Consider the following 23,047-nt stretch of genomic DNA (forward strand, 5'->3'; position numbering starts at 1 on the left):
CAAGGTTTATTTGATGATTGATAAAGAAATCACATTTATAGTGTAGGTCAGAGATGAGCAAACTTTTTTCCTAATGGGTCAGATAGTAAATATTTTAGGCTTCGTGATCCAAAAAGTCTCTTGCTGAAACTGCTCAGCTCTGCCACCTTCATGTGAGGCAGCCATGATGTCCTCCTTTTTTTTATTGTTATGTTAATCACCATATATTACATCATTAGTTTTTGGTGCAGTGTTCCATGATTCATTGTTTGTTCATAACACCCAGTGCTCCATGCAGAACGTGCCCTCCTCAATACCCATGAGGCAGCCATGATGATATGAGGTTGATGGACATGGCTGTGTCCCAGTAAAACTTTATTTATAGAAACCAGTGGCAGGGGGTGCCTGGGTGGCTTAGTTGTTAGGCATCTGCCTTCGACTCAGGTCATGATCCCAGGGTCCTGGGATCAAGCTCCGCGTCGGCCTTCCTGCTCCGTGGGAGGCCTGCTTCTCCCTCTCCCACTCCCCCTGCTTGTGTTCCCTCTCTCGCTGTGTCTCTCTCTGTCAAATAAATAAGCAAAACCTATTAAAAAAAAAAGAAAGAAAGAAACCAATGGCAGGTAGGTTTTGGCCTGTGGACTGAAAGTGGCTGACCCCTAGAGGTTTAATTGAATCTTAAGACACAGATAGGTATGAAAATAGAGAAAAATGGCAAATGGAAATATTTTAGGAGTTTAGTCAGAACTATCATGTTGAAAGCATTGTTTGAGGGGCCACAAAGTTTAAAAAAAAAAAAGTATTGCTTTTCTCAAGTACTGTCCTGCAGCCTTTCCAGCCGGACCAGGGTGAAGGTAGGGCTGCCAGAACCCAGGAGAAAGGCCCCCATGAGTGTATTTGCTGTGGCTCTGTGGGGAACAGGCCCTCTGGAAAATGTTCCAACAGTTGTCTGATCCTGTGCGAGTCTGTGAGTGCCTGATCTTGCACATGGCTGGTCCTCAGTAAGCTTTGGTAATGTGAACAGGGCTCCAAGTGGCCCAGCCCCCCCCCCCCACCGCCAACCCTGAGAAGGTGGTGGACAGGGTCAGACTTGGGGCAGATGAGCAGCATCGCCACAGTTAGAGGCTGAGAGCCAGGCCTCTCCCAGGCTAGCCTTCACCGTCCTGGATGGGGTGTCAGAACCCTTCTGCCTCAGCTTTCCCCAGGGTCAGAGGGCTGAGGTTAAGCACCGTGGGCTACCGGACAGGAAGGACTCATTAGCACCCTGCTGTGTAGGCCACGCTCATTAGACTTGCTAGAGATGGAACGCTTGTGTGTCCGGCATTGAGCAATTCACACCCCACGTGACTTGGAAGGTCAGGGGACCCCTACGGAGTGTGTTTCCTCTTGTCCACACCCTCTGCAGCCTTTCCAGGGTGAAGGAGTATGTGTATGTGCACACATGTGTGCACATTCACGTGCAGGTGGGTGTGACAGTGAAATAATCACTAACAGGCCAGGACCTGCACATCCCCTCCTCCCAGCCTCACGAGGAGAATTCTGCCTGCCTGGCATTTCCTGGGCCTCTGTGTTGTTAGGGTAGTAAGAAAAACAAATCCTGCTGGTCCTGGAAGGAAGAAGGAGGCTGAAAGCTGGGTCTGGGAGCAGAAGGGATTTGGGGTTGGCTGTTGTGCATACACAGGAGATTTCGAGGCAAGATGGGGACAGGGCTCTAACGGGCAGCCGAGCATTACCAATGGGAATCCCTTTTGTTACCTTAGTGAGCTTTGGGGGATAGATTTAATTAGAGGTTGGTTGTTAAATGGGTATTTTTAAAATTCAATTTGTTTAAATTACAAAAACAGAAACAGTTCATTTCTTCCACACACACCCCCCAACACCCCCACCTCTGGCAACCACCAATCTGTTCTCCGTATCTATGAGCTTGTTTTTAAAAAATAGATAGATAGATGATAGATTCCACATATAGGAGAGATCATATGGTATTTGTCTTTCTCTGATTTATTTATTCAGCATTATGCCCTTGAGGTCCATCCTTGTTGTCATGAATAGCAAGATTTCATTCTTTGTTATGGCTGAAAAATATTCCACTGTGTGTGTGTGTGTGTGTGTGTGTGTGTGTGTGTGTGTATCACATCTTCTTTATCCATTCACCCATCGATGGACACTTAGGTTGTTTCCATATCTTGACTATTATAAAAAATGCCGCTGTGAACATGGGGTGCAGATATCTTTACAAGTTAGTGTTTTCATTTTCTTTGGATAAATACCCAGAAGTGGAGTTGCTGGATCATAGGGTAGTTCTATTTTTAATTTTTTGAAGAATCTTCATACTGTCTTCCATAGTGGCTGCACCAGTTTGCGTTCCCACCAAGAGTATATGAGGGCTCCCTTTTCTCCACATCCTTGCCAACACTCGTTATTTCTTATCTTCTTGAAAATATCCATTCTAATTGGTGTGAGGTGATATCTCATTCTGGTTTTGATTGGCATCTCCCCGATGATGAGTGATGTTGAGCATCTTGTCATGTACCCGTGTGTCTTTGGAAAAATGTCTATTTGGATCTCCTGCCCATTTTTTAATTGAATTATTTGGGTGGGGTTTTGCGATTGAGTTGTATGAGTTTTTTACATGTTTTGGGCGTTAGCCCCTTATCAGATACATGATTTGAAAATATTTTCTCCCATTCAGTGGGTTGCCTTTTCATTTTGATGATGGTTTCCTTTGTTGTGCAGAAACTTTTTACGTGATGTAATCCCACTTGTTTGTTTTTGCTTTTGGTGTCAGATTCAAAAAATCATTGCCAAGACCAATGTCAAGAAGTTTACCACCTATGTTTTTTCCTAGGAGTTTCATGGTTTCAAGTCTTCAATCCACATTGAGTTATTTTTTGTGTATGGTATAAAAAAGTGGTCCAGTTTCATTCTTTGCATATGGCTGTCCAGTTTTCCCAACTCCATTTATTGAAGAGACTGTCTTGTCCCCATTGTATGTTCTTGGGTCCTTTGTCATAAATTAATTGACCATATATGCGTGGGTTAAATTCTGGAATCTCCATTGATGTACGTGTCTGTTTTTATGCCGATACCATAATGTTTTAATTACGATAGTTTTGTAATATAGCTTGAAATCAGGGAGCATGATACCTCCAACTTTGTCCTTCTTTCTCAAGATTGCTTTGGTTATTTGGGGTGTTTTTATAGTTCAATACAAATTATAGGATTGTTTGTTCTGTTTCTGGGAAAAATGCCATTGGGATTTTTATAGAGATTGCATTGAATCTATATATTACCGTGGCTGATATGGACATTTTAACAATATTAATTCTTTCAATCCATGAGGATAGAATATCTTTCCATTTATTTGTGTCTTCTTCAATTTCTTTTCATTATTGTCTTATAGTTTTCAATATACAAGTCTATAACCTATTGGTTAAATTTATTCCTAGGTATTTCATTCTTTTTGATGCAATTGTAAATGGGCTTGTTCTTTTAATTTCTCTTTCTGATAGCTCATTATTAGTGTATAGAAATGCATCAGATTTTTGTGTATTGATTTTGTATCTTGCCACTTCACTGAATTTATTAGCTCTAACCATTTTTTTGATGAAGTCTTCAGGGTTTTCTGTATATAAAACATATGCCACCTACAAAGAGTGACAGTTTTACTTCTTCCTTTCCAATCTGCCTGCCTTTCATTTCTTTTTCTTGCCTAATTATTCTGGCTAGGACTTCCAATACTATGTTGAATAAAAGTGGCAAGAGTGGACATCCTTATCTTGTTCCAAATTTTAGAGAAAAGGCTTTCAGCATTTCACTGTTGAGTATGATGTTAGTTGTGGGCTCGTCATATGCAGTCTTTGTTATGCATAGATACATTCCTTCTACACTTGCTTTGTTGAGAGTCTTTTAAATCATAAATAGATGTTGAATTTTATCCATTTCTTTTTCTGCATCTATTGAGATGATTATATCATTTTCCTCCTTTGTTTTGTTTAATGTGATATATTACATTAACTGATTTGTGAATGTTGAATCACCCTTGCATCTCTGGAATAAATCCCCCTTGATCATAGTGTATGATCCTTTTAATGTATGTTGAATTCAGTTTGCTAATATTTTCTTGAGGATTTTTGCATCTGTGTTCCTCAAGGATATTGGTTTGTAATTTTCTTTTCTTGTGCCATTCTTGTCCATTTTGGTATCAGAGTATTGCTGGCCTTGTAAAAAGAGTTTGAAAGAGTTCCTTACTCTTCTATTTTTTGGAAGAGTTTGACAAGGATTAGTATTAATTCTTCTTGGAATGTTTGGTAGAATTCGCCAGTGAAGACATTTGGTTCTGGACTTTTGTTTGTTGGGAAGGTTTCCATTACGGATTGAATCTCTCCTTACTCGTTATTGGTCTGTTCAGATTTTCTGTTTCATTGTGATTCAGTCTGGGTAGCTTTATGTTTCTAGGAATTTATCCATTTCTTCTAGGTTGTCAAATTTGTTAACACATAATTGTTCATAGTAGTTTCTTAAGATCCTTTGATTTCTGTGGTAAGGTTGTAGCATCTCCTCTTTCATTTCTGATTTTATTTATTTAAGTCCTCTTTATTTTTTATTTTTTTCTTCTTTATTTTTTTCTTGGTGAGTCTAGCTAGAGGTTCATCAATTTATTTTTGTTTTATCCTCAAAGAACTGGCTCTTAGTTGATCTTTCCCATTGTCTTTTTAGTCTCTTATTTATTTCTGCTTTAATCTTTGTTGTTTCCTTTCTTCTACTAACTCTGGGTTTCACTTTTTCTAGTTCCTTGTATAACAGTAGGTTATTTATTTGAGACTTTTCTTGTTTCTTGAGGTAGGCATTTATTGCTATTAACTGCTCTCTTATACCTGCTTTTGCTGCTTTCCATTTATTTTAGTATGTTATATTTCCATTTTCATTTATCTCAAGGCATTTTTTAAAATTTCTCCTTTTATTTCTTCTTTGACGCATTGGTTGTTCCATGGCATATTGTTTAATCTCCACATATTTGTGAATTTTCCAGTTTTATTCATGTCAATTTCTAGTTTCCTGTGATTGTGGTCAGAAAGATGTGTGATATGATTTTAGTCTTCTAAAATGTATTAAGACTTGTTTTCTGACCCAACACATGATCTGTCCTAGAAAATGTTCCATGTGCATTTGGGAAGAATGTCTATTCTGTTGCTTTGGGGTGGAATGTTCTATAAATATCTAAGTCTATCAGGTTTAATGTGCACTTAAAGCTGATGTTTCCTTATTGATTTTCTGTCTGGAAAACCTAATCCATTTATGTCAGTAGGGTATTAAAGTCCCCTACTATTATTGTATTGCTGCCTATTTCTCCCTTTAGGTCTGTTAATATTTGCTTTATATATTTAGGTACTTCTGTGTTGGGTACATAAATATTTACAAATGTTATATCTTCTTATTGGATTGACCTCTTTATCATTATGTAATGCCCTTCTTTCTCTTACTACTGCTTTTATTTTAAAGTATATTTTGTCAGGTGTAAGTATAACTACTCTGGCTTTCTTTTGGTTTCCACAGAATATCTTTTTTCACCCCTTTATCTTCAGCCTACATGTGTCCTTACATCTGAAGTGAGTCTCTTGTAGGTAGCATATAAATGTGTCTTTTTTGTTTTAAATCCATTCAGCCACTCTATGTCTTTTGATTGGAGAATTTAGTCCATTTACATTTAAAGTAATTATTGACAGGTACATGCTTATTGACATTTTGTTCACTGGTTTCTGATTGTTTTTGGAGTTCTTCTTTGTTCTTCTTGCTCTCTTCCTTTGTGGTTTGATGACTTCCTTAAGTGGGATGTTTATATTCCTTTCTCATTATCTTTTGTGTATTTCCTATAGATTTTTGCTTTTTGGTTACCATGAGGCTTACATATAGAAACTTATATCTATAATCGTCTACTTTAAGTTGATAACAACTTAAGTTTGATCCCATTGTAAGCTCATCATTATTATTCTCCCTACCCCAGTGTTTTATGTTTTACATCTTTTTTTATGTACCCCTTAACTAATTGCTGTAATCGTACTTATTTTTACTACTTTTGTCTTTTAACCTTCATACTAGCTTTATGAGTGATTAAAGTGGATTAAGTGGGTATTTTTCTGAAAGGAAACATGGACTAAGCCCTATGTGGTCACAGTCATGCTTGCGTGCATGTGTGCGTGTGTGTATATAGGTTTGGACATACTGATGTTAGCCCAAATGGGTATAGCTGGCATCATTTCACCTTGAAATGGTGTTCACAGAAGGAGGGTGAAGAGTACCTTCATTTTTTCTGAGTCCTGGCAGGCAATGGCCATCCTCATGTGGATGTTGCCCAGAGCCCTGGGTCTGGACTTGGCTGTGGGAAGGGCGGTGGGAGAAATGACATAGGAGAAAGCCTTAATGCAGCACCCAAACGGAATTTCCTCCCCTGCTAGAAGTTAGATCCAATTCACACCCTCGCGCAGCTTGAAGGCTGGCGCTGGCTCTGTTTGGTAACATCACAGCAAACGGCTGCTTCGTTGCTATTTTGGTTCTTGCCACTGCAGCTTCTTTCTGCACCTTTCAAGAAGTGTTCCTTCCTACTGGAAGACTGGGGTGCCAAGCTCCCCCAGCTCCTTCCCATTTTGGTAAATTAAGGAACAAATGGTGCCAAATTGTCCTCGTCTCTTTCACAAGATTATTCGTAACCAGCTTATTTTCTTTCCCTCTATTGAGTGAACGCATTAAAACTAAAATTAAATCATTACCCGAAGCACAGACTACGATCCTTTTCATAATTACATCCTCTTAATTGGCATCTGAGAGCCCAGCTCATTTTAATGTTTGCAGGAAAATGTCTCAGACACGTTTAATTTTTTTTTTTTTAGGTTTAAAGGTCAACAAGAATATCTTACCTTAATTTGACAAGTGTGTAAGAAATAAGGTAAGACCAGTTTATGTTCTGGTAATGCACAAAGAAATCTATAAATCAAGCTGGGCGAATATTAGATGATGCCATATCGGAACCATCTGCCTTCATTCTCAAAAGAATCGATACCACAAAGAACGCACCGAAGATATAGTGATTTATGCCCTTGTGTCAGAGGAGAAATATTGGCCATTTTTCGAGTCACTTCATATGATCCTAAAACAACAGGGCCTGAGGGAAAGAATGAGAGTGACCATAACCCCACGCGTGTCGAGGAGCAAATCTGCTGCTTGGTGTTTGATTATCTCCGCTTGAGAAAGGGTGAGTCTGAGGTCCCTTCATGCCCTTGACTCTGCCGCCTCTGCTATTGTGTGTGGGAAGGCTGCCATAAGCGTTGAGGTGGCATGGAAGGGAATTAACTGAATTGCATCTGGGTGATTGTTGCCAGGGGATGGAGGCTTAGAGCTTGGGGACCCTGGGTTTTCCATGCTAGCACGCTGCTTCAAACCCTGCCTTCCTTTTGAGAGCCTTCCCTGGTCTCCTTCATCACTGGCCTGGGAGGACATATAGCCTCCAGGAACTCTACCCTCTGGTATATTGGATGTTGGGGCCGGGTTCCCACCAAGATGTCTGCAAGGGGAACAGGGTGCTGTGGCTCTCGGTGGTGGGAAGAAAAGTCTCCGAGCAATTAGGGCTTGGAAAAACAAGTGACGTTGTCTTAACCACCTTCCCCAGAGGTGCTGGTCGACAGCAGGACTTCTCCAGGGAGACAGAGGAGGAGGAACAGGTCAGGTGAGCCTCAGGCAGGTGTATCCATCTCTGGGGAAGGAGAGGAGCATTTATAAGGCTTGAAAAAGAACACTTCATGATTGGAGACATTTCCTTGTGGGAGGGGTGGTTCAAAGCATAAAAGTTTATTCTCATACTCCAGCTACAAGAAAACAAAGCTTTTCACAATTTTCCTGGTGGGTGGGGTTCTGCAGAATGTCAAAGAAAAGAGAGTTGGCAGTGTCGCTCTCTGACACCCATGGTAGGTACATTGTGGACTGCCATTGTGTTTGCGTTGCCACGTGTCCATGTCACGAACATCAGAAGCGGTTCCTGTTTTACCGTGAGGATGGGCTTTGAGGGAGTGTTTGATTTTTCTGTTTACTACAGAGCAGCCCAGAAGAGGGACTGTGAGCCTCTTACACCTCCGGTTTTATCCTTTCCAAGAGGCAAAGTTGGTCCTAACACTACAAGCTGGAAATCAAAGTCGGATCATTTCCATTGCCACAGGCACCAGTACACTGTGCTCATGACTTTTTTTGTGTGAAACAAACCCACAGACACATCATGCTTCTTGGAGCCTGGGCATGGCTAGATGCCTGGCCTGCCACACCACCCTCTGGCCGCCGGCCATGGAGGTCACATTGCCATCTGTAGACCAAAATCGAGCACCAGGACTCCTGATTTTGCTTTTTTGTCTCTTTTGGGGTAGCTGATGATACTCGAGGCTCAGATCAAGGGCAGTTTATATCTATTGCAAAGATGGGGCACACCTTCCTTGAGGTGTTGGCAAACTCTGGGCAGCGATGCCAAACCGCCCCCATCCCTTAAATAGTGTTGGACCAAGATGACATGAAATTTATTCTAAAACCTGTGGGTTTCATTTTTGCCTACAAAACATCGTTCTCTGCTTCACATGAAAGAAACTTGCAGTGTAACACATCATCAGGATCTGAAATGCTTGTCACCTGTGGGTACAAGCCCCTTGGTATCCTTAAGGACACAGACCCTTGCCTTATTGGAAACTCCCACAAAACCTACACCGAGGGCCGCCAGACCTTGCCTTGGAGAAGAAACAGAAACACAGCCTGGTGAAGTTCATTGCAAAGGCCAAACCAGCGACTTAGGGAGGGCAGCAGGTTGAAAGTTTTGCCAAAAGTCAAATGTATTATTTGGCTAGTAGTTGTTATGAATGGATGACAAAGGACGCCCTGCACACTACCTGGGTAGAGGTGACCTGTGGCTAAAAAGGTGGATCAGAGGAACTGTGGTTTTCCTGAGCCTTTGAGACCACTGATAGAATTGATTATTGTCTGAAGTGGAGTCAGATTTCTTCAAAGCAAATGAGCTTAATTGGAAAGTAATATTAGACTTCCATGATAGGTGTTCTTGCAATGCCAAACTCAAGACAAGGACTGTGTGTGTGTCTATGTGTCTGTTTGTGTGAATATAGAGAAAAACCTCACAAATATTTTCAGAATATGCTCCATCATTCCTTGGCAAGCTTCAGCTTCTGACAATTTTGCCAATTTTTTAAAGAAGACTTCAACCTTGCTTGCAAAGTAATTAATTATGTACAGAAAGAAAAGGAAAGAAAAAAAAGAAACCAACCAAAAAAAAAAAAAATCACCCACCGAAACCCAAGACCTCAAATGCCATGCTGTTTTCCTAATTCTGCGACCATCTGACCGCCAGTGAGCTCACAGCACATCCTGAACTCTGGTCTGAACTGAAGTCGTCGGAGTACATGGTGAGCACATGGGCCGAAGACAGAAGGTACCATATTTTTTTAATCATCAGGGAAAAGACCAACTGCATTCAACTTTCAAAATTGATCATTCTGACATGCTTGGTATACTTAGCAGACAAGACTGAAATAGTTTAGCAAACACGGAATGTCAAAATAAATACTAACCCTTTTCCTGGGCATGACACACACTAGCGGAGATAGCCCAAGGCCAGCGCTGGGGGCAGAGGCGGATGTGCCGAGAAAGGCTGCTCGATTTCCCTTCTTGATGAAGTGCTCAAGGGCCAGTTTCATGGAAGCCCTTCCCAGAAAGGTCACCGTCCTCTTTGGGGCTGCCTGTAGCCTGAGCTCCTGAGATATTCCCTGGAGAGCCCTGTTAGGAGCCTCCACGGCTTCTGTTTCTTGTTGACCTTCAGGCTTTGCTAGGCGATGTCCAAGAGTGGGTTGTTGCCTCCAGCTCCAGGTTGACAGACTTGCCTGGGAGAGAAGCACTTCGAGGAGCTCTGGTCATTTTCCTAAAGTAGTCACTAACACGATGGAGCAGTCCCTGTGTGCCAGGTACTCCTTATTGCTCCGATAGTCCTTAGGACAATTTGCGAGGTAGCCATTATTACCCCCATTCTGCAGGTGGGGAAACTGAGGCACAAGAGCTGAAGCAGCTTGCCCAGAGTGACATGGTCAATGCCTCATGGAGCCAGGATTTGGAAACCAGGGTGCCAGACGATTCCAGAGCCCTCTTCCCAGTCCTCCCGATTGTCTATATCCCATGTCCATTTCACCCACGTGTACCAAGCCGCTGACTTCCCTTGCACTTCTGGCTCTGGAAATGAGTGACTTACAGGGGTGCCTGGGTGGCTCAGATGGTTGAGTGTCTGCCTTCAACTCAGGTCATGATCTCCAGGTCCTGGGATCGGGCCCCATGTCGGGCTCCCAGCTCAGCAGGCAGTCTGCTTCTCCCTCTCCCACTCCCCCTGCTTGTGTTCGCTCTCTCTGTGTGTCTCTCTCTCTCAAATAAATAAATAAATCTTAAAAACAAAACAAAACTCCCTGGGCACCTGCATGGCTCAGATGGTTGAGCATCTGACTTCAGCTCAGGTCATGATCTCCATCCAGGTCCTGGGATCGAGTCCCACATTAGACTCCCTGCTCAGTGGAGAGTCTGCTTCTCCCTCTCTCTCTGCTGCTCCCCCTGCTTGTGCTCTCTCTGTCTCTGTCTCTCTCTCAAATGAATAAATGAAATCTTAAAAAAAAAAAAAAAGAGTGACTTACAGATTTTTCAGGATCGAGAACACTCACGTCAGAAAATCTCATGGCCAGCAAGTAGACCGAAGACACATACTGATATCAGAGCATTAAAGTAAAAACATGTAATTTTCAATGTCAAAATAAAGTCCTCTGGTAAAAGTGCCAATTCTCGTAAGAATGGCAGACCCGCATGTTCACATCACAGCTGAAATCTCTCACCCAGACTAATTTCTTCCCTGGCATTCCTGCTTTTGCCCTTGTCTACCTATGTGGCCAGAGGGGTTCTGCTGCAATCCAAGCCAGATAATGCACCCATTTTACTCACAGTAAAAGTCAACTTCTTTTCAGTGGCCCACCTGACAGGCCCTGCGTTACTTCTCTGTGTCTCCTTTCCCTCTTTTTTATGCTCACTCCTCTGCAGACACACTGGGTGTCAGGAATGCTCCCACCCCAGGGACTTTGCACAGGTTGTTCCCTAGATAGCCACATGGTTCAAATATCACCTTCTCAGTGAGGCCTCCTTCTACACGCTTAGGTCTTGAGACCTGCCTCTAGCCTCCAGCCCCCCAGTCCCCCTCATTCTGCTCTGTTTTTCTTTTCTTCATAGCATTTATCACCTGTCATGTTAAAATAATTTGCTAATTTGTTTATAGTACTTATAGTACTGTCTCTCTGCTGGTCGGAATTTAATTCTATGAGGGCAAGATCTTTGTTCTGTTGACGATGGATCCCAATTGCTTAGAACAGTGCCAGGCACCTAGTAGGTGCTCATTAAATGTTTACCACACGTCTGGTTACCTCTGGAGGGGAGGGGAGGGGTAAGTAACAAGAAGGGGTGCAAAGGAGACTCCACCCATTGGTCCTTATTTTATTCTTTAAGTTGACAGTGCACTGGTGGTTCTTTTTTTTTTGAAAGAGAGAGAGAGTGCACACACGCATGCGAGCAGGATTGGGGATGGGGCGAGGGAGAGAGAGAATCTTGAGCAGGCTCCATGCCCAGCACAGAGCCAACACGGGGCTCGATCTCACGACCCTAAAATCATGACCTGAGCAGAAATCAAGAGTCCGACGCCCAACTGACTGAGCCCCCCAGGCGCCCCCTTCAGATTCTTTATATTTTTTTATATCTGAAATGTTTCATTTTGAAGAATCAAACAGGGTCAAAAAGGCTTGCGCCCCCTCTGTTTGCCAGAGGAGAGCTGGCAAGAGGAATGCTGTTGCCCGAGCCACCAGGAAGGGCGAGGCCAGAACGGGAAAGTGTCGGTTTCAGGAATCTGGCCAAAGACATCAGATGGAGGGCTCCTCTGGGTCGGCATTCACCTGAGCAGGACAGAACTCAGAGCTTGGCTCAGTGACATCCTGTGGCCCCATCAGATCCCCACATCCTCAAAAGGAAAGCCAGTTTCCGGATTTGTCTTTCATCACGTTTGGCTTACGTCCGTGACACTGAAGGAGCGAGCGTCTTGGCTGCAGGGGAAACTGGCCCAGCGCAGGGCCTGTGGTGTATGGGTGTACAAGCCTGGCGAGTTTGTCCAGGCTCTCAGCGGGGCGGACACATCTCATCCCCACACACACCGGGCAGCCTTAGGGCCCCTGAGGAGTGCCGTTCCTTCAGAGGAGCACCAATGATCAGGCCAGACAGGAAAACAAGTGGCCAGGACTGGGATGAGTGAATATTCATTTGGAAATGTCAGTGCACAAGGGGAGATTATGTCTGCGGGTGACTTGCCTGGCAGGATCGATTCAGGACCTGAGGTGAATCCGATGTCTCCAAGGGCTGAGGGCTCGGGCCTGGGATCCTGGGGAGCGTGGGGGAAAGGGGGCCTGAGAACATCTGGAGCGGCGAGGTCAGACATTTCGCGGCTGTCCCGCCCCTCCTCACAGATCTTGAGATGCTGATTGAAGCTGGGGCTGCCTGTGTTTATGGGGTGTGTGGGTACCCTGCCGCACAGTGGCCATCAGGCCTGGGGACACCTGTATGCATGGCTAGGGGTTGAAGGACCTCAGAGCACACGGTTGCTGGGGGCGAAGGGGCAGCTGAGCTTGCCTCAGTGCGAGGGTCCACCTCCTTCCTGGGCGCACTGCGGGCCTGGGGCCAGGGGGGGCTGGGAGATTGGGACCAGGATCCTGTCTCCTCTCCTTGCGCTGGGTTGGACGGATGTTTAGATGCACCCACTTCACCCCAGGAGCCCTGGTCCCCGGCTGGAAGCATCCTAAGCAGAGGTGAGAGGTCATTGCCACTGGCCTGGGAAGCCAGGACCCCGGCCAGCCTGTTGTCAGGTGCACTGTCCCCTGGGTGTGTTCTGCCCCTCCCCCCCCAGCCAATTAACCGTCTGCAGGAGCTGCTATCGGCATGGGGGAGGGCCGCAGTCCCACTTTTCTGCGCAGACTGCTTAGCTAATGAGGGGGTTTGTGAAATTTTTAATTATGGCTTCCATGCCTGGCTTAATTATTTGCATATGGCTTTTACAAGTGAGAAGAGGGTGCCTGCGTGCAGTGCTTCTCCTCAGCCCCACATTTGACTTTAATTAAAGGCAGAACCTGAGGTCTTTCCATCACTAATGATCGTGGAAAATTAGCTTCCAATTCCCAGGGGTCGCCAGAGTGCTGCACCCTGAGGCGGAGAGGGGACGGAGGGGGAAGCAGAGCGGGAGGTACAGATGGCAGATGGCCCTGCTGGCCTGCCACTTTGGACCCCCTCTCCAGCCTACCCGCCCCCACCCCCGCCTGCCCTCCAACACCCCCTCCCCTGTGGAAAAGGGGGCCTTGCTCGCCCCTGCCAGGAAGGAGGGCTGACCCCAGGCAGCAGCTGGTGGGGGGGAGCGCCTCTGAGCTGGGGGTGACGGTCATTGGTGATCATCCTTGTGACCACAGGGCAAAGGGATGGGAACTCCTGAAATGCCCACAAGCTTGTGCACGTGCGAGAACTCATGTCCCCGCACACTCATGCTCACCCAGACACACAGACATGAGCCCTCACTCTCTTCATTCGCAGGTTGGGGTCACAGGTGCGTCTGCATGCTCCCACACGCATGTGCTCACAGGTGAGCTGAGGGCTCTCGCAGAGGCCGGGGTCCGCATGGGAGCCAGCAGGCTACTGCTGCGGGCAGGACGTGGCTGTGTTGGGAGGCCAGGCCAACCGAGTGGGCTCAGGGAGGGCTTCCGAGAGGGACGGAGTGGCCCTGAGCCCTTGCCCGCTGACAGACTGGGTCTGTGCCATCACAGGTCCAAAGTGCGGCTCCCTCGGTCACAGGCGGCAGGGTTAATCCTGGGACGCAGGGCGGCGAGTGGCAGACAGCACTTCTCGGACCTAGACCTGAATTCAAATGTGCCTTCATCACTTCCCCACAGTGTGGCCTTGAGCAAGTTACCCAGCCTCCCTGAGCCTGTTTCCTCATCTGTAAAATGGGGGTCCTAGTTTTTCATGCAGCTTTTGTCCATAGGGGACTCGGTGGCCAACTCTGTGTCACGCCTTCCCCTTGTCTCCTGGGCTTTGAGTTTGGAGGCGCTGACCCCACTCCTGGCTCCAAGAAGGGCAGTTTCATCCCACTGGTCCCAGGCCTGCACCCACCAGTGTGGGGCATCCCCCCAACCCCAGGCACTGAGTCAGGGAGGTGCCATCGGCTCAGGGTCCAGGAGCTTTGTTCCACGGTTAGGGACCAGGGCTCCCCCTCTCCTGCCAGATGTAGCGAGGATGCCCATAGGCCGGACTGTGGTTGAAGCCATCAAACTACCATGCAGAAGCCATCCGAGGATAAGAGCTGCCCGAGGACAGAGGAATGGAGCCTCAGGAAGGATCTGGGTCCCAGTGGCTCTGGGGAACTACAGGATTCCCACTGAGATAGGGTTTCTGTTATTCATCTCCCAGCACAAACAACCTGCTTGTCACAGGCCTTGTGTCAAATGCTGGCCTGACACTGTCTACACACAGTTGATGAGAACCACTGAGGCAGGCAGGAGCTGGGCTCCTGGCAGCAGGCTCGCTATGTTCCCCACCCCACCGCCCAGGATGGTGCCGTTCACAACAGCGCTGAGCCTTCTCCACAGGGTCGGGTAGGTTTTAAAAATGTGTATTGCTTGCCAGTTTGAGAATCAAGAAATTCCAAGTGGTACTTGGCTTGGGCTGCTGTAACAGCATACCACAAACGAGGGGGCTTCAGCAGCCGAAATGTGTTGCCTTTCAGTCCTGGAGGCTGGAAGTCTGGCCCCGTCTGAGGGTGGTGAAGGAAGATCTGTTCCAGGCCTCTCCCCTAGATTCGGGGCAGGGGGGTGTGTGTGCAGGTAATCTTTGGCATTCTTTGGCTTGTAGATCTCTGCCTTTACCCTCATGTGGCATTCTCCCTGTGTGCATGTCTGTGCAGATTTCCCCTTTTTGTAACACCACCGGTCATATTAGGTTAGGGGTTCAGCCCACTCCAGTGTGACCTCCTCTTAGCTCGTTACCTCTGATAACCCTTTTCCCAAATGAGGTCATAGTCTGAGGTACCAGGGGTTAGGACTCCATCGTGTGAATTTGGCAGGGGCGACACAGTTCAACCCATAACAGGTGCATAGGAGTGTGACTGTGCATGCGTGCGTGTATCCTGTGCCACTGCAGTGACTGTCCTCCAGGCAGGGGCAGATGTCCTGTGCTGGAAGCCCGTGTTTCTGCGTGAGTGCCAGCCTATTACAGAGCTGTAGGGAGCAGCTCCTGACCAGTGAGGTTGCTGCAGCCTCCCTCCACACCAGCTGACTCACAGGCTTTTTCTCCTCTCAGCTGCTTTTGCACGAAATTCCTTGAATCATTTTTATCCAGAGGTCAGGTGCCTTTCTCCAGTCTGGGCAATGCTTTTTGTGGCTGCAGTGGCAATGGGTGGAGCCCTGGCCAAATGCAGCTTGGACATGAGTTTATATTGGCTCGGGTAGGTTTGAAAAATGTGTGTTGCTTGCCGGTTTGAGAATTGAGAAATTTCAAGTTAAAAATCCAGGTTTCCAGGGAGCCTAGGTAGCTCAGTCCTTTAAACATCCAACTCTTGATTTCAGCTCAGGTCAGGATCTCAGGGTCACGAGATCAAGCCCTGTGTTGGGTTCTCCCTGCTCAGCAGGGAATCTGCTTGAGATTCTCTCCCTCTCCCTCTCCCCCTCCCCCCCTCAAATAAATAAATAAATAAAAATCTTTTTAAGAATCCGGGTTTCCAAATTGGATGATCTGAAGACCTGAAGGCTACCAAGGGTCATTGGCTATGTCATTCTGAAAATAGTTTTCATTATAAAAGTGTCATATAGTTAGTATAGGAAATGGACTGCTTCCAACAAGTGCGTTCACTGAAGACCAATGATTGGCCACTCTGGATCTCATCATGAAAATGTGTATTTCTACCTGTGTCTTTCTCCTTGAAACAACCATGCAAGAAATTAGGGCTTAAGTGCCCCTTCATTGACACGGTGACAAAAGAGCATGGGTAGGACCTTCATGGATGCCATTCTGCTGTAGGGTGCTCCCAGTCAGCTGAGTGCTGCCTACATCCTTGGCCCAGCAAACATACCATAGAATAGCATGTCCAGGGACCATAAAGACTTAGCACCTTTTTTATCTGTGTCCTTGAGGTCGAGAGATGAGAACTCAGGGACATGGGACAGCAGAAAAGAGGCGGAAGGTTCAGGGAAAGAAAAACCAGACCCCCTTTTGTGTTGTTCAAGGTAAGCAATGAAGTCAGCAAAACTGTTTGGAGATCAGAGCAAGACTACCTGTAGAGGAGTATGTGCCCTGCTGGGAGAGAACTGGGACCCAGTGGCCCACCCCACCCATCCTGAACCTCTTCCCTCTACCAAGGACAGCAAGAAAGAGCCCAGAGCTCTTTTCCTTTACACTAGCCTCTCACCTGTGTTAGAGGAAAGCTCAGGGGCTCTGGGAACACACAGGAGGGTGCCTCACCTGGCCTGGGGGCCATCGGGAAATCATGAGAAATGAGGCTGAAGATAGGAGAACAGCAGACACTGGATACTCAGTGGGACTTGTGGGATATGCTAAGACATTCAAACTTGGACCACGGGGCAACTGGGGGCCCTCAGACCCTTTGGAACAAGGGAGTGACAGCAACTGTCCTATGGGGACTGGAGTGGAGATAGGGAGCTGTCCAGGCCTCCGGTGCTGAATCAGCCTCACTGAGGGGCTGGGGAAAAAAAGATGGACAGGAAGTACCCAAGAGGCCAAGTCTACAGCTGGAGTGGGTGGGCCCAAATTTCTGGCTTTCCAACACCCTGTAGTGAAAGAGCGGGAAAGCACTGGAGGGTCAGTGGGGTACTCGAAGCACAGGATGTCCGCTGGAGGGAGACATGAGGCAGAGCTTCAGGGAGAAGACAGGCTCCTGTCATGCATAGCCACTCATTAGAACTTCCAGGTTACTCACAGCTCTAGCCCCCTCCTGGCAGCCTGAGGGAGACCCAATTCTCCACAACCAGGATAGGGCCCAGATCGCTCTGCCATATTCTTAGTCTTTGAGCCCTCAGGATGGAAGACACCAGGTGTTCTGAGGAGAGCTCCAGGGAAAATCATGCTGGAGTAGTGAGGACCAAGAATGTGATGGCTAGCCATGGATCTTAAAGAGGCCAGCCCACTCCCAAAGAGGATGGCCATGCATGCACACTGTGCGGACACCCAGGGCACACCTGCTGGACTCCACATGACCTCAACCCAAAGGACTGAACTGGTCCCAATGTGCAAGCATCCCTTCCCCTTCTCCCTCCTCTTCCTAGCTCTGTCCTTGCTCACCACACATTGCCTGAGCACCTACTCTGTCCCAGGCATTCTTGGCAGCTGGGAACACAAAGGCAAGTCCTCTGGGGCCTCCCTGTGCCAGCCACAAGGAGGGGGATTCCGTGGAAGAAAGCCAAACCTCCTTGCCATTCTCTCTTCCTCTGGAGTCTATGGATTGCCGTTTGCAGCTTGGAGGCAGCTACACCCTGCCAGGGGCCAGGGCATTCTGGGTTTACTCATACACTCCTTTCTGTCCATATTATACCCCAACTTTCAATTTTGAGAAGTAAATATGCAATTTTTTCCTCCCTGTAATTTTCCCGGCTGTGGCTGTGGATGTCAAAGCAGCTGGAAAATGTGAATAGCTCAGTGCTTTCTAAAAGTAAAAGGAGGCTGTGTGGCATCATACATCGTCTTCTGCTCTTGGCAAGATCCAGCAGCTCTGCTTGGTGGGGGGGGGGGATGCTCTCCAGGCTGTACTGTCAAGGGGACTTTTAACCCAAATAATCCATGCCCCCGCCTTCCATTAGCAATGAGATAATCGCCAAGAACTAAGCATGTGTGTGCACACATGTGTGCGTGTTGCAGGGGTATTGGCAGAGGTGAGGTGAGGGTATCTGCTTACGCAGTCAGACTTTCCATGTGTTCCTCTGGAGACTTTCAGACCTTCATGTCTCAATACCTGAAGGTCAGGACAGTCTGACCTATGCTTTTGTTTGGGAGAAGGCATGAATGGGGTGCGGAGAGGCAAGATTTGAGTCAGGTAGATCTGGGATGGCGTATGTGGAATGTAACCTTAGTCATGTTTAGTCTCTTTGGGTCTTAATTTCATCGTCTGTAAAATGGTGGTAGACTTGGAGATGTGCTGTCCAGATCCCCTCCGGAAAGGACTCACTGACCACCCACAGGACATGTGGTCAGCAGCCATCTCCCAGCTGTCAGCTACTTCAGGATCTGCTTTGGCTGCAACAAAGTGTCCTTTCTGGGGTCGTGCCTTTCCCTGGGCATGCCACATCCAGGGACTGAGTAGGGTGATGCATGAAGGTGCAGCCATTTCTGCCTGCTAGGGGGACACTCCCATGGGCTACACCTACTTCAGTGCTCCCCACCCAGCCTGGGTTGGACCTGCATCCCTGTCTAGCCTCTTCTGCTTGCTCTGGCTTCCTCCCTTTTCCCTTCACAGATTTTGATCCTGAATAAACGTTTTGTACCCTAAACTCCATCTCCACATCTCCTTACAGAGAACCAAACCTGTGTCGAATAGGGATAATGATTTTACTTCAAGAGGTTATTGTTCAAAAGCTAAATGGGATGTTTATATAGTATCCAGCATGCTACCTGGAAAGTTAACAAAGCATGATATATATCTATGCCTTTTCCCTGCCCTAAAAACTATGACACTAAATCCCATCCAGGCCTTGAGCAGTCGTTCATAGCCTATGCTCTGTAATATTGGCTTGGAGAAAGTGCCCCTGAAAGTCTGTGCTGCCTAAGTTTGAGGGCCTGGCAGAGGACTCTGGAGCCAGTCTTGTCCCTGTGAAGTTCATTATCCATGGATCACATCAGCCCTCTTCAAGGTTCCTCACTGAAAAGAAATTGAGCATGCAAATGCTCTTTTATCATAATCACCATGTATCCACAGGGTAATTCATAAAAGAGCTGGAAATATATTGAAATTCAATATTGTTTGAGTCCAAATCAATATTAATAATTGTTTGCATTTTTAAAGTGCAATTTGCAATTGAAAAATGCACAAAGATCAACCAGTAGTTGCTAACACATCAAATTTTCCTATTAAAGGCATAGTCCCTTAACTTTAAAATGTTTCTTATACACAAAGGATGGTGCTGATCCATGAAAATGGTTATCTATTATTTACGTGCACAACATTAGAATTTGCTTCCATTATGCATGAGTTGAAAGATCAGTTACTTTTAAGTTCTTGATTTTTAAGAAATTAAACCGTTCATTTTGAGATAATTTTAGATTCACGTAACAGTTGTAAGAAATAATACGGAGTAATCTCAATGTGCCCTTTTTCCTGTTTTCCCCAGTACATCTTGTAAAACTGTAGTACAGTATCACAATGAGGATATTGACATTGATAGTCAAGATAGAGGACATCTCCGTCACCACAAGGATTCCTCATGTTGCCCTTTTAAGTTCTTTAAAAACTGAAGATATTTATTTATTTATATATATATATTTATTTATTTATTTATTTGAGAGAGAGAGAGAGCGCATGTGAGTGGGGGGAGGGGCAGAGAGAGAATCTCAAGCAGACTCCCTGTGGAGCACAGAGTCCAACATGGGGCTTAGTCCCACAAACTATGAGATCAAGACCTGAGCTGAAACCAAGAGTCAGATGCTTAACTTGTTGAGCCATCCAGGTGCCCCCCAAATGGAAGATTTTTAAATGACAAAGGTGACTGTGGGTACATTGGGATCCCCGTCATTAGCCCTATGGTTGATTTCTGCCTTGAAATGAATTGTATCACTAAATGAGGCACGGTCTCAGCTGGGCTCAGTGTAGATGTTGAAACAGAGAGCAATGGTCATGTAGGGAGGGAGTGGCCTCAGGGGGGCTCACCTCAGCCCAACAGGCCTCAGGGGAGCAAGGCTTTGTGGCTCAGAAAGAACCTGAGAACACAATTTCCAGTTTTACACTTGCATCAGAGGCCTTTGCTTCCTCCACAAGGACAGAGTTGTCTTAAAGGGAAAGAGCTTGACGGATTTGGTCTGTAGGAGCCCAGCAGTGATCCAGATTTGTGGCAAGGGATGGGTGGTAGGTGTGCATAAGGGATGTCTTAGCTGAAAGGCCTCCTGCTCTGCCTGAAAATGGCCTTGTGCAAATGAAATTCACAAAAACACCTTTCTGTTTTGACATTTGTCTCACACCAGACTGCAAGGAATTTGGGAACCCATCTACAATGGATTTTTTCGGTGCAGGCTGATTCTGAGATTAGGAAATCAAGTCGTGAGGGTCCCACAGCTTTGAGGTACAGCCAGGCTAGAACCTGGGCTCCCCACTCTGAGCCTGGTGTCCATCTCATGACATCTGACTACTTTGTTCAGGCTGCCTGGTCCACAAACCCAGCTCTCGTATGTCATGGTCACGTTTCACACGGGCGTGAACTTGACCCCTCTCTGGTCCTCAGCTCCGGGACCCACTTGCAGTCGTCTGTGTGATGAGAGAAACTAACAGGCAGAGGGTGGCTTCTGCTCAGTTTAAACCTTTAGTTTGCTTTTGTTGATTTTTTTTTTACTGTGGTAAAATATATATAATATAAATTTACTGTTTTTTTTAAGTTTTTATTTATTTATTCATTTAAGTAATCTGTATACCCAACCTGGGGCTCGAACTCACAACTCCAAGATCAAGAGTCACATGCACCTTTGACTGAGCCAGCCATGCACCCCTAAAATATACTATTTTAATCATTTTAAGTCCAGAGGCATGAACTACATTCACATTGTTGTGCAGCCATCACCACCATCCATCTTCAGAACCTCCTTCAACTTCCCCAGCTGAAACTCTGTACCCATTAATTAATAACACCTTATCCCTCCTCCCCTGGTAACACAATTCTACATTCTGCCTCTGAATCTGACTGTGTGGAATCATACAGTGTTTGTCCCACTGCACTTGGCTAGTTTCACATAACACAATGTCCTCAGTGCTCATCCATGTTGTAGCATGTGCTGTGTTTGACTTGTTTGTGTGTTCATTTGTTTTGTTTTTAGATTCCACATGTAAGTGAAATCATATGGTATTTGTCTTTCTTAGTCTGCATTATTTCACTTAACATAATATCCTCTAGTTGCACCCCTGTTACAAATGGCAAGATCTCATTCTTTTTTATAGATGAATAACATTCCATTGTGTGCTTGTGTGTGTGTTTATGTGTGTATACACAATATCTTTATCCATTCATCTATTGATGGACACTTGGGTTACTTCCGTATCTTGGTTATTGCAAAAAATGCTGTCATGAACATAGGGATGCATATTATCTTTTTGAATGACTTGTTTTCATTTTCTTTGGGCAAATACCAAGAAGCAGAAGTGCTAGGTCATATAGTATTTCTATTTTTAATTTTTTGAGGAAACTCCATACTGTTTCAAATAGTGGCTGCACCAATTTACATTCCTACCAACCGTGCATGAGGGTTCCTTTTTCTCCACATCCTTGCCAGCATTTGCTGTTTCTTGTGTTTTTTATTTTAGCCATTGTGACAGGTGTGAGGTGATATCTCATTATGGTTTTGATTTGCATTTCCCTGCTGATTACTGATGTTGAGCATCTTTTCATGTGTCTGTTGGCCATCTGTATGTCTTCTTTGGAAAAATGTCTATGTGGGTCCTCTGCCCATTTTTAAATTGAATTATTTGTGGGTTTTTGTATTGAGTTGTATGAGAGCTTTATATATTTTTGATACTAACCCCTTATCAGATATATCATTTGCAAATATCTTCTCTCATTCAGTAGGTTGCCTTTTCATTTTGTTGATGGTTTCCTTCATTGTACAAAAGCTTTTTCATTTGATGTAGTCCCAGTTGTTTGTTTTGCTTTTGTTTCCTTTGACTGGGGAAACATATCTAGAAAAATATTGCTAAGTGGTGCCTAAGTGGCTCAGTTGGTTTAGCATCTGTCTTTGGCTCAGATCATGGTGCCAGGGTCCTGGGATCGAGCCCCCACATTGGGCTCCCTGCTCAGCAGGGAATCTGCTTCTCCCTCTCCCTCTGCCACTTCCCCTGGTCATGCTCTCTCGCACTCTCTATCAAATAAATAAATATTTAGGGGCGCCTGGGTGGCTCAGTCATTAAGCGTCTGCCTTCAGCTCGGGTCATGATCCCAGGGTCCTGGGATCGAGCCCTGCATCGGGCTCCCTGCTCCGCAGGAAGCCTGCTTCTCCCTCTCCCACTCCCCCTGCTTGTGTTCCTGCTCTTGCTATCTCTCTCTGTCAAATAAATAAATAAAATCTTTAAAAAATAAAAAAAATTTAAAAGAAAAATATTGCTAAGGCCCAAGAATTTACTGCTTATGTTTTCTTTTAGGATTTTTATGGCTTCAGGACTTACATTTAGGTCTTTAACCCATTTTGAGTTTATTTTTGTGTATAGTGAAAGTGGTCCAGTTTCATTCTTTTGCATGTAGCTCTCCAGTTGCCCCAACACCATTTATTGAAAGATGGTCTTTCTGCTGTTGTTTATTTTTGCCTTTTTTGTTGAAGATTAATTGACTATATAATTGTGGATTTATTTCTGGGCTCTCTATTTTGTTCTATTGATCTATGTGTCTATGTGCCAGAAACATCCTGTTTTGATTACTATAGCTTTGTAGTATAGTTTGGAATCTGAGATTGTGATGCTTCCTGCTTTGTTATTTTTCAAGATGGCTTTGACTGTTTGGGGTCTTTTGGGTTCCATATAAATTTTAGGGTATTTGTTCTAGTTCTGTGGAAAATAATATTGGCATTTTGATAGGGATTGCATTGCATCTGTAAATTGCTTTGGGTAGTATGGACATTTTAACTATTTTAATTCTTTCAATCCATAGGCATCGTATATCTTCCTATTTATCATTGTCAGTTTCTTTCATCAATGTCTTATAGTTTTCAGAATATAAGTCTTTCACCTTCTTGG

General features: G+C 45.5%; 1 protein-coding gene across 4 annotated transcripts in view; it reads left to right on the top strand.

Moving 5' to 3' along the window:
* CHST8 (carbohydrate sulfotransferase 8) overlaps positions 1 to 23,047 on the top strand; it is a 126,588-nt gene that overhangs the window by 30,030 nt on the left and 73,511 nt on the right. Inside the window, exon 2 of one of the 4 annotated variants that reach the window (XM_027618526.2) lies at positions 6,864 to 7,225. The exons of 1 other annotated variant lie outside the window; for it this stretch is intronic. The gene's annotated coding sequence lies outside the window, so the exon portion shown is untranslated. Of the gene's footprint in view, positions 1 to 6,863; positions 7,226 to 13,686; positions 13,709 to 23,047 lie in introns of those variants that run through there. 2 more of the 4 variants (XM_027618527.2, XM_027618528.2) reach the window with 2 other exon arrangements.

This window comes from Zalophus californianus, chromosome 17 (genome assembly GCF_009762305.2).
Source record: "Zalophus californianus isolate mZalCal1 chromosome 17, mZalCal1.pri.v2, whole genome shotgun sequence".
Taxonomy (NCBI): Eukaryota; Metazoa; Chordata; class Mammalia; order Carnivora; family Otariidae; genus Zalophus; species Zalophus californianus.